The sequence below is a fragment of the Equus asinus genome, chromosome 2 (genome assembly GCF_041296235.1).
Source record: "Equus asinus isolate D_3611 breed Donkey chromosome 2, EquAss-T2T_v2, whole genome shotgun sequence".
Classification (NCBI taxonomy): Eukaryota; Metazoa; Chordata; class Mammalia; order Perissodactyla; family Equidae; genus Equus; species Equus asinus.
In genome coordinates, this window is record NC_091791.1 from 47,162,625 (window position 1) to 47,176,259 (window position 13,635).

At 35.5% G+C, this 13,635-nt stretch overlaps 1 long non-coding RNA gene across 1 annotated transcript in view; it reads right to left on the minus strand.

The window, feature by feature from the left end:
- Positions 1-13,635, minus strand: part of LOC139040801 (uncharacterized) — a 49,271-nt gene that overhangs the window by 35,480 nt on the left and 156 nt on the right. Inside the window, exons 2-3 of the long non-coding RNA XR_011495133.1 lie at positions 10,478-10,568; positions 10,305-10,355 (exon numbers count right to left, since the gene is read on the minus strand). This is a non-coding gene — a long non-coding RNA (uncharacterized lncRNA). The remainder of the gene's footprint in view (positions 1-10,304; positions 10,356-10,477; positions 10,569-13,635) is intronic.

A 13,635-nucleotide genomic window follows, 5' to 3' on the forward strand; every position in this document is an offset into this window, starting at 1 on the left:
TTTCAGATTGACATGCCACTTAGAATGGTTCTCAACATGCCACAGCATTAGGACAGCAGAATCAATGTACAAAGAGGAGGCAATTGCCTCTGTATAGGGTACCCTTATGTTTGCTTTGCCATGGGCGGTTTTCATTTATCTAGTTGTCTTGATGTCCTGACTGGCTAAGCATCTGTTCCTCCCCCTTTTACTTTTAAAGACAAGTTTGGACAAGAACTTATACTGTCACCCTGGTTGTGTATAATAATGTTAAAAAAAAAAAACCCGATAACTTTAGTTTTACACCAATAACTTGTATTTTTTTAACCCTAAAATTTGATAGCTAAGGTGAAAGGTAATTATTTTTAAAAAGTATTTGGCTCTTTTTGACTTCTGATTCACACATGCTCTGACTTTGAATACTCCTAAATATGGGCGCCAAAATTAGTTTTTCTTTCCCATTATGAAAGACTTTGTTGAATATTACTCCCAAATCAAGAAGAATCCTTTGTAAGTTACAATTGGAGAGCAGCATGCATCTATACTTTTCAAGACAGAGAATGAAGGATAACTAAAATGCATTTCAAAGACCTTTTCCTTGGTCAACTCAAAATAGAAAAATTGTCAGTTATTCCTCTGGTCCTGGGAAAAAGAAAACAGGATACAGATGCTCTTTGCTAAAAGTGAGGGTTCGCTAGACTTCTAGGTAGACGTCTTCGCTCCTAAAATTTTCTCTACTCATAATTAGTCCTTCCTTTTAAGTCTTCCAGCCCCCCAACTAGCAGAAATGACTTTCACCTCATCATTCACACTTTCAGATTTCTGTACTCTGACTCCAGTTACAACCCTTGCACAAAGTATCGAAAAGGAACTTGCTAGTTAGAATTTCCGTTCTTTCCTGAACTTCTGGTTCTACTTCTGCAGTAGACCATAAATGGCATTCCCCTCGCAGAGTGTTAAAATATTTTAAAAATCTAATAACTTCTGTGCTTTTTTTCTTGATCTTCCGGATTTTTAAGTTTTATTCCAGGAAGTGATAACTGAATAAACCTCAACCTTGATCATAGATAAGTATTTCTAAGCTTTTTCTTGTTTCTAAATTCCAATATCCACAAGCTCTTCGTCTACCTCAATGCCCAATAAGTTCAAATCTACACTAGTGACCGTCGTCCTGTACCCATCCTAGTTCATTATTGGTGAATGACCTGGGGCTAGGTAAACAGTTTTTATATTTTCTAATTGGATTGATTAATTTCATCTGCTGCTAGATTTACCTAGAAATACATAAGAAGCCTTGAAAATATTTATGCTAAGGAGAGTTCCATAAATAATTTGGCAATTATGTTTTCTACGTTTACATGTTAATTTTTGTGTGCTCAGTAAGTGCAAGTAATGGCTTTTCTTTTTTGGTCCATGTTTTAATATAGAAATTTATAGTTACAAGAATGAATCAAAATACAATTTAAACATTATAAAAGTCATGAACAACCGTCTGCTTATCCATAATGACTCACACATTTAATGTGATTTCTTAAAAATATTCGTGTGTGTATGTGTTTGCATGTGTATGCAGAAATTAGAGAAAGCCAACCCTGACCAAAGAGAAGCAAATATTTGAAAAGAAGTAATGAGAAAGATGTGAATTCATTCTATTATGTCATTTTAGACTCCTGTGAAAATCTTCCCATCACAGCTGAATGGTTCTCTGTGTTCTCTTTCAAATAGTAAACAATACTATGTATGGTTTAAGTCTATGTTTGTGAGTATGAGCATTTGTGGTGTATTTAATAGAGAGAGGAGGGTAGTAAAATTCAAGATCAGGAAAGAGATATACAAGCGTATTTAAAGTCTGAACTGTAAAAGGTCAGTCTTCTCTTTGGGGAAAATACTTCTAGTTTATACAGACATATATTTACAAGTCATCACAAAAGAAAAGTTAACCATTCTAGAAATTATCATTGTGATAATCTTACCTTCTATTTTTCAGTCCTTGCCTTGTCAAATCTGAACAGAGAATATATAAATTTTGTGGAAAATGACAAAACTAGGAAAGAATATGATATAACTTATACAGTTGAATAAGATCTTTATGATGCCAGTTATAGTAATACCATAAAAAATTAATATGTTTTTGAGATTCAGTTAAATAAAGGAAAAATATATTAAGATAAACTTAAGCAAATAATTTCCTAAGAATTCTTGGGAAATCAAAATTGCTATTAAATTAAAATCGCAAATTTTATTAAATTGTCAGCTGAATTTGTCTTCTAGGTAAAGGCTGAGATTTTTTCTGTATTTTAGCCCCATATCTAAGCCATATCTAAGCAGGAAAACTATATCTGAACCTTTTTCTTTTTCTAAATATGCCAATCTGCTTCCCACTTCAGCATCTTTGCATGTACTGTTACTTATCTGGAATACTATAAGACCATTGCATGGCTGCTTTCTCTTCATTACTTAACTCAAATGACACCTCTTCAAAGATAGGCCTTTTCTAATTACTCTGTTTAAGTCATCACATCCATTCCCTCACTATCCTACCTCAAATAGAGAATACCACACAGTACTAGCTCGTTGCTCTGATTCAATTTCTTCTTTGTATTTGCTAAAATAATAAAAAAAAAAATCTCTTTATTATCTGTCTACATCTAATCTAATGTAATCATGATGAGGGTAAATACTTTATCTCTCTTTTTACAACAGAAAATAAACAGTATAACACAAAGCTGATGCTCAATAATTATTCATTGAAAAAGTTTTGGTTAAACTATTCTGCAGACTCAAAAAGATTTTTCATTTGTGCTGGCTTGTGGCTGTCTACCCTGTAAAAAAAATAAAGGGAAAAATAATGGACTTGATGGCTTTGAAAATCCTCAGCCTCTACAGATGGCAAAAGTTGCTAAGATTGAAAAATGGCTTTTGAACACGGGTCAAATACAAGGCATTGCCAGGAAATTATGGCCTAAAGATGAAGCCAAAGATGTAACTGTAAAATTCTTTGATTAGATTTCAGAAAGATCGAAGGTGGTGCTTCAGAATGCTATTCAGTTAGACAAAAGGTCCTCTAAAATATAAAGTGTGTAATTCTCAGATCCACTCAATCAAACAGTAGAGCCCATTGGAGCCTTAGGATATTGTCATACAGCCTTTTCAACAGAAGCCCAAGGTAAAGAAAAACTTATTCTGGAGAGATTAATGGGTTAGCTTTTGTTTAATAGAGCAAATCCCAATAAGATTCACAGTAACCCCTTAAAGTTTTAAGGAAAGTTACATCTGTACAAACATTGACAGTTTGAACTGAAAGAGACCGAGATATTTCAAAATGGATCTAAAATTTCTTCAAGCAGATAATAGGCTAGTAGACTACTCAGACTCAAGCATGTGCTAACCTTCATGAAAAAAGATGGATGGCTCAAAGAATAGAAAGAGCCCAGAGAGTGGAACCGAGAACTGCAGAGAGTCATCTCTGGGCAGGCATGGAATTAAATCCTAATCAAGGAAATTCCAACATTTTCCAGGCTGGATTTCAGAACTATCACGGACCAGTGACTTTTGCAAGCCTCCCATTCTCCCTTACTGAATAAGAGTGTCTATGGAGATTATGCTATGCCTATCTCACCATTTATGATGGGTGTGGGAGAGGCAGATAACTTACCTCTTTAGTTTCACAGGTTTTCAGATTGAAGGAAACTGTACTCAAGGAGCTGTACTTAAGGAACTATGCTCAATGAGCCATTTATGCAGCTACACCCAATTTAAATGACAAGATTCTGGCCTTCAAGCTAATGCTGTAATGGCGTGAGGTTTTTAGGGACTTGTGATATAGTTAGCAGGGTGTGAATTATTGGTGTCCAGAGAGCAGTCAATGGTAGCCAGCCGGTAAAATGGCTCCCAATGATCATTACTTTCTGGTTTTCAGGCACTTGTGTAGTCCCCTCCCAAAATGCGCCAGGGCTGGTCTGTATGACCAATGGCATATGCCAGAAGTGATGGTGTGTCATATATATATCCTTGGTTTGTATAGATTTGTCGTATTGTCTGCTTGGTTTTTGTAAGCTACTTAATTTAGCTGTGGTCCTTTGTATAATTTCCATATAAATGCACTGGATTGCATGAGTATGTGATAATAATGAATTCTTACTGCCTTCCAGTTGTGGTAGGTGCATTTAAATTCTGTGTAATATCTGCTACAAATACATTTTCCAAGTGAAGTTTTACATCAAATAAAGGTCTAAATTTTATTCCACACCTTTACATCAGCTTCTAGATGTACAGTTATTACATTGGATTTAGGAAAAAAGAACATCATAATCTGTTGTAGAGAGAGAGATTGTGGTCCCTTAGAATTCTTCTTGGGAGGAGATTAACATCCTTGAGTCTGGGACCCATATTATATCAATTTTCTTTATCCTTTATATACATTCAATAAATATTTAATGAATTGAGTTAAATCTACCTATAGTTTCACAGAAAAGAAGCTTTCTACTTCTTCTCAATTCTAAAACAGTAGGAAAGTTTGCCAGCATGGAAAAGTAAGAAACAAGCAAGAAATGATTTGTCACTCAGCATATAACTCATTCTCTCTGATAAAACACCCTTTGTCAGAATTCTTGCCATTGCAATGTCCAGCCCTGTGTTTGTTACCTGAGGACTTGAGGATAGGGAAGTTGAGGGGTTGGAGGGGAAAATGTTGCCATGCAAAGCAATGCTGGAAGGATACGTTAATCTCTGTTAAAACTTTGTGTCTTCTACATCTTTTCCATTTCACAAAAGGCTGGCAGGGCTGCCCTTTTGTTTAAGGGGTGTATCTGTCAGTATCATTTGAAGGCCTAGTTAATCCAATTAAGACTATTTTTTCTTGTGTTAATACCATTAAACTTGCTCTCTCTTTGATAATAATGGAGGAAGAAAGAAAGACACACAATATTATCTATCATATGCATAAATGCCTGGGATGGTCATAAGCCTTTCTCCCTAAATAACATCCTGATTACAAATGCCTGCTCCACAGAGCTTCCCTAGTTTTCTGTCTTGCTTCTTTCCTCTCTTTGGAATAATAATCCATTTAGGAAGAACACCATCAAAGAAAAAGTCAGCGTGATCAGTGGAAACCTATTCTAGCTTTAGGATTTGTATCCCAATTTCCTAAAGAATTTATATTCCCAGGAAGAAGCATAATTCTTCATCCTAAAGGCCGCAATTACCATTATTATGGTCATCCAGATAGATGTGCATTGGGATTGTAAACAATTTCCCAGTATCTTTTTCTTTCTTACTGCTTTTTAAATAATCACTGAGAATTTCGGAGGCGTGTACAATACTCTTATCCCTCATTTTAACCTGAAAGTCTGAGTATGCCTAATTGCCACATGGTAGATATTGCCCAAACCCAGTTTTTATCTCAAACAATTTTTCTTTTTTAAAAGAAAGAGTACTTGCTTTTTCCTGTTATCCTGCAACTATTAGAGTTAGCAGAACGCCATTCTATTTCACCAATGAGTGGGCAGAATCAAGACTAACAGAAAGGCAAAGGGCTTAAATAAAACAAATAAGCTAACAAAGCCACCTGGCTAATGACAAAACAAGAACTGGGAACCAAGTCCCTTTATTCAGCATTAGTGACTACAAAAATGTGCCTTCTCTGAAGCAGCAGTCTACAAGGAAATATTAAAATCCACCTCTGTTGTCCTTCAGCTAAAAGGAATAGAGTTGGAGCTCTTTCTGTAGCTTTAACCTTGTTCTAATAGATGCCAGATGAACTCAAGTGGAACTCTGACTGCCTTGAGAGTTTGAATGAAACGATTCTGCCATCCATTGCTGCTGCATCAGGGTATTAAAAGGAGAGCCAGAAAGAAGAGGAGGGGAGAAGCACATATTCCCCAGTGTGGGGGAATCAGACACAATGGGAGGGAGGAAGCAATGAATGCCTCTAACGTCATTGACAGAACAGAAAACTAAGGCTCCTGTAGAGGCCTGCTAAAGCTGTGATACCTTGAAAGCTGATTTGTAGGAAATAAAATTTAGAACAGGTGACTTGCAGTACAATGCATGGCCTTTATTTTCTTTCCTGCCTCAAATTTGACAAAACCTTTGGCCAGTTTTCCTATGAACATGAATTATGGCTATAATATTTAGTTGAAGTCTGTATATTTCTCAAAGTAGTTATACAATGCTACCATATACCTTAAATATTGTTCAAGTATGCATTTGCTTATGTCAAGTAATTTCTATGAAACCTATACAAACACTGTCACAGTACCTTGTATTGATGTATTTCTAAGATTAAAAAAAATTGCTATTAATGCCTGTATAAACAGTCAGAAAAAGCCATGCATTGTGCTTTTGCAGGAACTTCTGTTTCTAGAGATTACTGTTGCCTGGCAGCCTCTGCCCTTGTGAAGGAAAATGTGGGGATTTTAACTAGCTCTGTGTTATAATGTCTGTGTTTTGTGAAAGAAAAACATGTTATGCGCTAAAATAAAATTTTAAAAATCCTAATCAAACCTTTAAAAATTAGCATTTGGATTAGAGACAGAGTTTCTGTTGTCTCCTAAGTGTTTTGTTGTTATTCTTCTTTAAGAATTCAGCCTTTGACCAGGGTACTTAGGACCTTCCAACAACAAACAAAAAAGTAAATGTCGAGTCCATATGGAGGGTAAGATCTCAGTGAGATATTGAAATTATGACCAAATTCTTAAGGAGTTTGCAAACTGTGGGTTTCCACTTTGGCTGTCCACAGATAGGACTTCATTTGCTCATTTGTTCATTCATTCTCAAGAGGAGATCTTTTCCATACCTCACCACGTGGGTGATCAGTAGACAGCTCTCACCTCTTTTGCATTTAAATATACTAAAGTGCTGACCAGGATGCTCCAGGATGATACTGTCTCTCTTTGCTCTGTTACCAAGGTAGCAATCAAGATTTGTTTTTCCCATAGAGATAATTATTTTTGCATTTCTAAAATCTGGAGATCTGGAATCAGTTTCTTTACTTCTTCAGTAGCACATTCAGATCTACTATGCATGGCCTGCTGGATTAAATGGTTAGATCTAGCTAAACTCCCTTGGAATCAGCCAAATTAAACAGATTGGATTGTTGAAATTATTTCAAAAAATAAACAGTCACAGAATGGAAATAAACTACAGAAAGTAGGGAACTTGAGTAACTAAATCTCCTAGAAAACATTTACAGCAGATGGTAAAGTATCCAGTCTTGTTGTTATAAATGAATTTCAAAGAGACTCAGAGCAGCTTTACGAAGTTTTACTACAGTAACCAATGGCAGCCGACCTCTGCAGTGAACATAAAATGCTTACCACCATTTGCACCTCTTTAAATTAAGCCCATTTCTGCTTACACAGAAAATCTGTCTGCGGAAAGACACTGCTTAGAATAGGCAACACATTAATCTAGAAGCCACTAGAGAAACTTGCTTTGGAAAACTTCATAATAATTTCCTTGTGAATTATTCTCTTTGTGTTTTTCAAATTATAGTATTACCAAATTATCATAACGTCTTTCTTTCAATCCCAGAGCAAGATAAGATTCTAGTTGTTGCTGGAACCCATTCATGGTCTAACTATGTGTTTGCACTCTCCCCCAATGACTGTGGGAGATAAACACAGATGAGATCAGTGCTGCAAGATGGCTGGGATCAAAATGCAACCCCTCTACTCACTGGCTGTGTAAATATAGATACGTTACTCAAATTCTCTGAGGCTTAGCTGATTCATCTGTTAAAGGGATATGCGTTTACTTACTACAATAACTTTGAAAGGATTAATTGATATAACATGCTTAGAATACTTCCTGACTTATAATAAATTATTATTATTAGGGAAATATTTACCAATATGGAATCTTAAGGAAGATAATACTAATCCATGTTGCATAATCAATATTTAAACACTATAATTATGGTATCATGAAGTCAACTTTGTACAAAAATAGGCTGAAAAATTAGTCCTATAATTAATTTTTGCATTATTGGCTCATAGGATAAACAAATGACCTATTCGTGAGTTAGACATATATATATTTACTTATGCAAATGATAGAAAGATCTCTCCCTCAGACCTAGATCTGAAATCTCGAGTGTGCCGCTCTGCAGTTGTATGTTCTTGGACAAGTCACTTAATCTCCTTGTACCTCAATTTCCTCATCTGTGACTCAGTTTCCTTATCTGTCAAATATAAAAGTACTTACCTCAGAGTAAGAAGGTAAGTATTATGTGAGAGAATATACAAAAAATGCTTAGCACTCTGTCTGGCACTGTGCACATATGGCAAGTCCTCAGTGAATTTTAGTTTTCTGTACATGATTAATATATTAATTCCCCACATTGACCATAATCTCCGAAAATGTATGTCTTTGTACTTCTCACTGCTTTTGGCCCACTGTCATGAATATATTAGGCAATTTTAGGCATTTCTTAACTACTTTTTCCCTCCTGTCAATACCGCCATAAAATCCTGCCACTCTAAGTAACAAAGCATCGTGTTGGAAAACAGTTGAATGCTTGTTTTTATGCTTTACTGAATTTAGATAGTGCAAAGGTGACACTTCCTTGCCTTCCAAATTCTGGCACTCACCTGCTGCCCTCAAGTTCTTCGGGAGTCTGTCTGTCACCCTGTCCTCTGCATATGCCCTGCAATGCTCCCCTTCACCCCAGCCCTCGTCACAGCCAAACTCATTTTTAAAGAATTTCCAAATATGCCTCTACTTCACTCTATGAATGTTCTCATTATCCTGAAACTCTGACCTCAGCTAACTCAATGGAACAATATAGGATGGTAAACTAGTTCATACTAAAGTAATTGCAAGCTTGTTTTGTATGTTTTTCCAAGTGAATCTTTTTAAAGGATAAGGCTTTTATCTATAACAAATAAAATTATAATTGTGGAGAAATGAAACAATGTGACCAATAGATTATTGATTCATTTTCATAGCTAGCCGTCAATAATTGCTTGGGGGTGTAGGAAAGGTTAATGTTGTATCTATTTGTTATTTATATTGATTCTCTCTGAAGTGCTGGAATTTAGTATTTTTAATATCAATGGCTGGGACATTTAAGGCTATTATAAGATATTTTTCCTATTTCTAATTTCCTCTCCTATTCATAACCCACTTAAAGTAAATTGGTAGCACACATTATGATGCTTCTCCATGTAGCAAACATTTAAAAGTATGTTTGGAACCAAGAAAAGACATATTTTGCTAATATCACCTAAAGTATAATCTCCTACTATTTATTGATCTTAGATAAATGAGTTGGCTTCTGGGCAGTTGGTCTAATTTTCTTCTTTCATTCAATGGAAGTTTTTGAATTATTATAGTATGTATTGAACTAGAAAATGAAAAGACTTTTTCTTATAGTTTGTTGTTTTGTTTCTTCAGTTTGCTTGTTGGTTTTTAAGGTAAGCTTGAGACATAAGGTGGTATAATGCTCATAAGTCAAGTTCTAGAGATAAACAGATTGAAGTTCAAATCCAGAGGCAAGTTACTTGTCTTCTCTAAGCACTAGTTTTCTTCCTTGTAAAACTGGAATAAAGTGGGAGCCACTTTTTGGGCTTGTCATAGGAATTAACGAGGTTAATGGTGGCACATGGTTTACAACAGAGCCTGAAACTTGCCTGTGCCGATTTACATTAGCTATTATCATTAGGACTGTTCTCCTTAATACCTAAGCCATTTGCTGGCAATCAGGTTAGTCATCATTTCTGTCCAGGTAAAAAAAAAAAAAAGAAGAAATATTTAAAACTTAAGAACAATTTTTTAAACTTTTGTTCTCAGACCCAATATAACAAATCTGAGGGGCAGAGGCGGCAGCTGGTTAGAGATAGGTGAAGAAACCATTAATGTTTTAAGTACGTGAGAATGTGGAACATGACAGGATATGATATTACTCATGTAGATTGTGAAATATGAGTCAAATTGTATTTATTATGCATTAAAGTAAAATTCAGCATTACTTTTATAAAAGAAGAAATTAAAGCCCTCAACCTATCTGTTTAACTTCAGAAAATTTTAAAAATTGAGCACGTCATCACCTTAGTATGAATTCCTTTATCTCAGCTACTGTGCACACATCACCTTTGGTGTGATAGGGAGAAAAGGGGGAACAGGATGATTAGTTATGGAATATGGAAGAGTATCTAAGAGGAGTAGTCTTGAAAAGTCGGGAGCAAGGTGACATCACTAAATGACACAGCATCCACATACAACAGTCTAAGATAGTGGTTAAGCATGTAGACTGTAGGCCAAGACAACTGAGATATGAATTCTGACTCTTCCACATGCCACATGACCTTGGGTAAGATATTTACCTTCTCTGTGCCTTGGTTTCTTCAACTGAAAAACAGGGATAATGATCATACCTGCAACATAGAATTGTGATAATTAAACTAATTAATACATGCCAAAAGTAATGCTTGGCACTTAATTTAATATTAGGGCATTTAGTTAGAATACTAGCTACTTTTGTTATCTAGGAACTCACAATTTGCCTGAATCTGAACCTGTATCAAAGGTTGGGTTTTACAGGAAACTCTTCACCATCAGAGGCAGATCTGGAAGTTTTCAAGGAAAATCTAAAGAAATAGAAATATATGTAACACAGGCACATTTACACAGAACCCATTTGAAAGCCCCCACTGAGCCCAGGTAGATGGCACGTGCCCCTTTTGTACACATTATTCTATTTTCCATCAGTCTTTGCATTGTCTTATGTTCAAAGGTTTCAAGGCAGGCTCTCTTATAATTACAGTCATACTCACAGTCATGTCCACTTACTTTATGGGTATATTTTTTAATGTGAAGTTGAGTTCATTTAACCTAAAACCAAAAAGGTTTACAACATCATCATATGGTGAAGGAAAAATTACTGAAGTTGTAAGCAGGCAGATGTTGTTTGCAATCTTGCTCCACCACTTGCTAATTTTGTGATGTGGGCAATTTATATCCTTTCTTAGTCTGTTTTTCATCTACAATATGAGGTAATAATTCCTACTTTGCAAGATTGTTGTGAGGGTTAAATATAAATTACTTTCTGGTTTGTATTGTTGGTACATAGTACTCTGTGACGGATAGTTAATATTATGAATATGATTTTAACAGTAACCCATAGAAAAAAGTAATGTAATACAGATTCTTAGAATCCATCAAAACAGGTTGTAAAAATGACTTAAAGAAACATCCACCGCGGCAATGACTAACATTTTGAAAAGCTTTATTTTTCCGTTGAGAACCATAGCCCAACACAGTGTCTGCGCTCTGTGTTCCTCTTGCCAGGAAGGATAATATTTGTGATGCATTGACTAACTCTAATGAGAATTTTTATTCTTAAGACACAAAATATTTCCCAACACAGTACATAAGGTCTTTGTGCCCATGTCAGCATTGGAGATGAATTGCCGGGAGAGAAATAGAGAAACTGCTCATTCCTAGAGACACGAAAACATTAAAGGAAAACGAAAATAGAAGTACATAGCAGAATTTTTTTTAAAAGATACCTGAACTGAAAAATATACCTATCAAGAAACATCCAGCCTAGGAATTACAGATTTTTAAATCCAATGTGCTTTTACGTAACGACAGATCCATCCAGTTTACCTGATGTTCTCATGTGTTTGCTTTGTGGGGCTCAGTGCTGTCCTTGGAGACATAGGCAAGAAAACTATTTCCTCTTCCTTAGCAATAAGGGGAAAACAGACTGACCATCCCTCACATACACCTTGGAGTGGGTTCACTGAGCTTAGTGATCAACAAATCATGTCAAATGAGACTTCTTGTTATTTTTGACATAATTCTATGCTTAGCTAGAGGTAGTCAGAGACTCTCAGGGATGTAACTTTAGCATAAATTCAATATACTCTCTTTTATTAAAACTGTCAAGCTGTTTAGCCTAGAACTACTTAAAAATAGTATTCATTAAAAATCCCATATTTACATTTTCTATGCACCAAATGATCAGATTATCCATCAAATGTACAAAAGTTGATTTGAGGAGCTGAAATTAGGAGTTGCAAAAAAAATCTTAAATAAATCTTTAAGTAATGAGGGGAAAAGTTTACTTTAAAATACTTTATCAAAAAAAGGGAGCATAATTATTTTGGTTATGATTTAAGAATTAATAGCTTCAAAGTATACACATGTCTATAATCTAACTAGGGATACTTTTATCTACTTGTAGCCCAAGACCAAGATTCTTTTGAGTTTCTAGGAGATTTGTGTAATATAGCATGTATTTATTCTAATCTGAACCACTAAAAGCCCAACTGTGGATGTGGCTATGTCAACATTATCACTTTCATGAATCTCCTAATTACAATGTGCACAGGTGGTCTATCTGGGAGGAAAAAGCTTGCTCTCTGCAGAAGCAGCCCTTTTCATTTTTAGGTAGTTCTCAATATTTGAATGTTCCTGCTGATTTCAGTCAAAATATGCCTTGCTGAAAACTTCATAGTCTCTTAGCTTACATTTTAAATTACCCAAGATTAGAGCAAACCATCCCTCCACATGACAGACTCACAAAACTTTGATGCAGTTTATTTGCCAAAATTATCCTGACGTTCTTTAGAAAAAAACACCCCCAGTTTTTTCAACCACACTTGGCAATATTACTTTGAACTCTTTTATGATTCCAGTGTCTTATATTTAGACACCTCTTCCTGTTAAAATATGAATGAAAACTATGCTTCTGGTATGGTCTAACTAGAGAAAAGCAAGGTTCTCACTAACTAAGCTTATAGGAGAAAATCGTTTTCCTTGTAGCCAAATCACTAAGCTACCTTGGTTTCAGGAAGGGATTATAAACATTCACTGTAAATGGCCAGAGACAAAATATTTTAGGTTTTGTGGATCATACAGTCTCTGTTGCAACTATTCAATTCTGCTGTTGTAGTAAGAAAGCACCTGTAGATAATACATAAACAAATGGATATGTCCATACATCAAGAAAACTTTATTTACAGCATCAGGGCTGGATTTGGCTTGCAGATCATGGTTTACTGACCCTTGGTTTAAGTCCTAGCCAGCTAAACACTGCTTGTTATAGCAACATCTGGCTTTTGAAACACAGCTCTCTCATTCTAGGATTGTACATTATGTATGTGTTAGTGTGAGTACATAACATTAAAGGTCTTCCCTATTCAGTTTCATTTACTAAAAACTGATTGATTATTGTAATGCATTAACATCTGTTTAGCTTTTTATCTTATCTTATTATTCAACCTATTAGCTAACCATCAAAGTTCTGTGTCATTACTCATATGTGTTTGGAAGGTGAACAAGTGTAAGTCACAGATGAAATGTTACCAAAACATGGCCAAAAAGAGTTTTTCAGGGGGCCAGCCCAGTGGCATGATAGTTAAGTTCATGTGCTCCACTTAGGTGGCCTGGGGTTCACTGGTCAGATTCTGGGCACAGACCTAGACACTACTAATCAAGCCGTGCTGTGGCGGGCATCCCACATACAAAATAGAGGAAGATGGGCACAGATGTTAGCTCAGGGTCAGTCTTACTCAGCAAAAAGAGTAAGATTGGTGGCAGATGTTAGTTCGGGGCCAATCTTCCTCAAAAAGAGAAAGGGTTTTTCAAGTTAAAGCTCTTTTATTTGTTAGTAATTTATGAGTGTACCTGTTAGCCATTTAATAATTT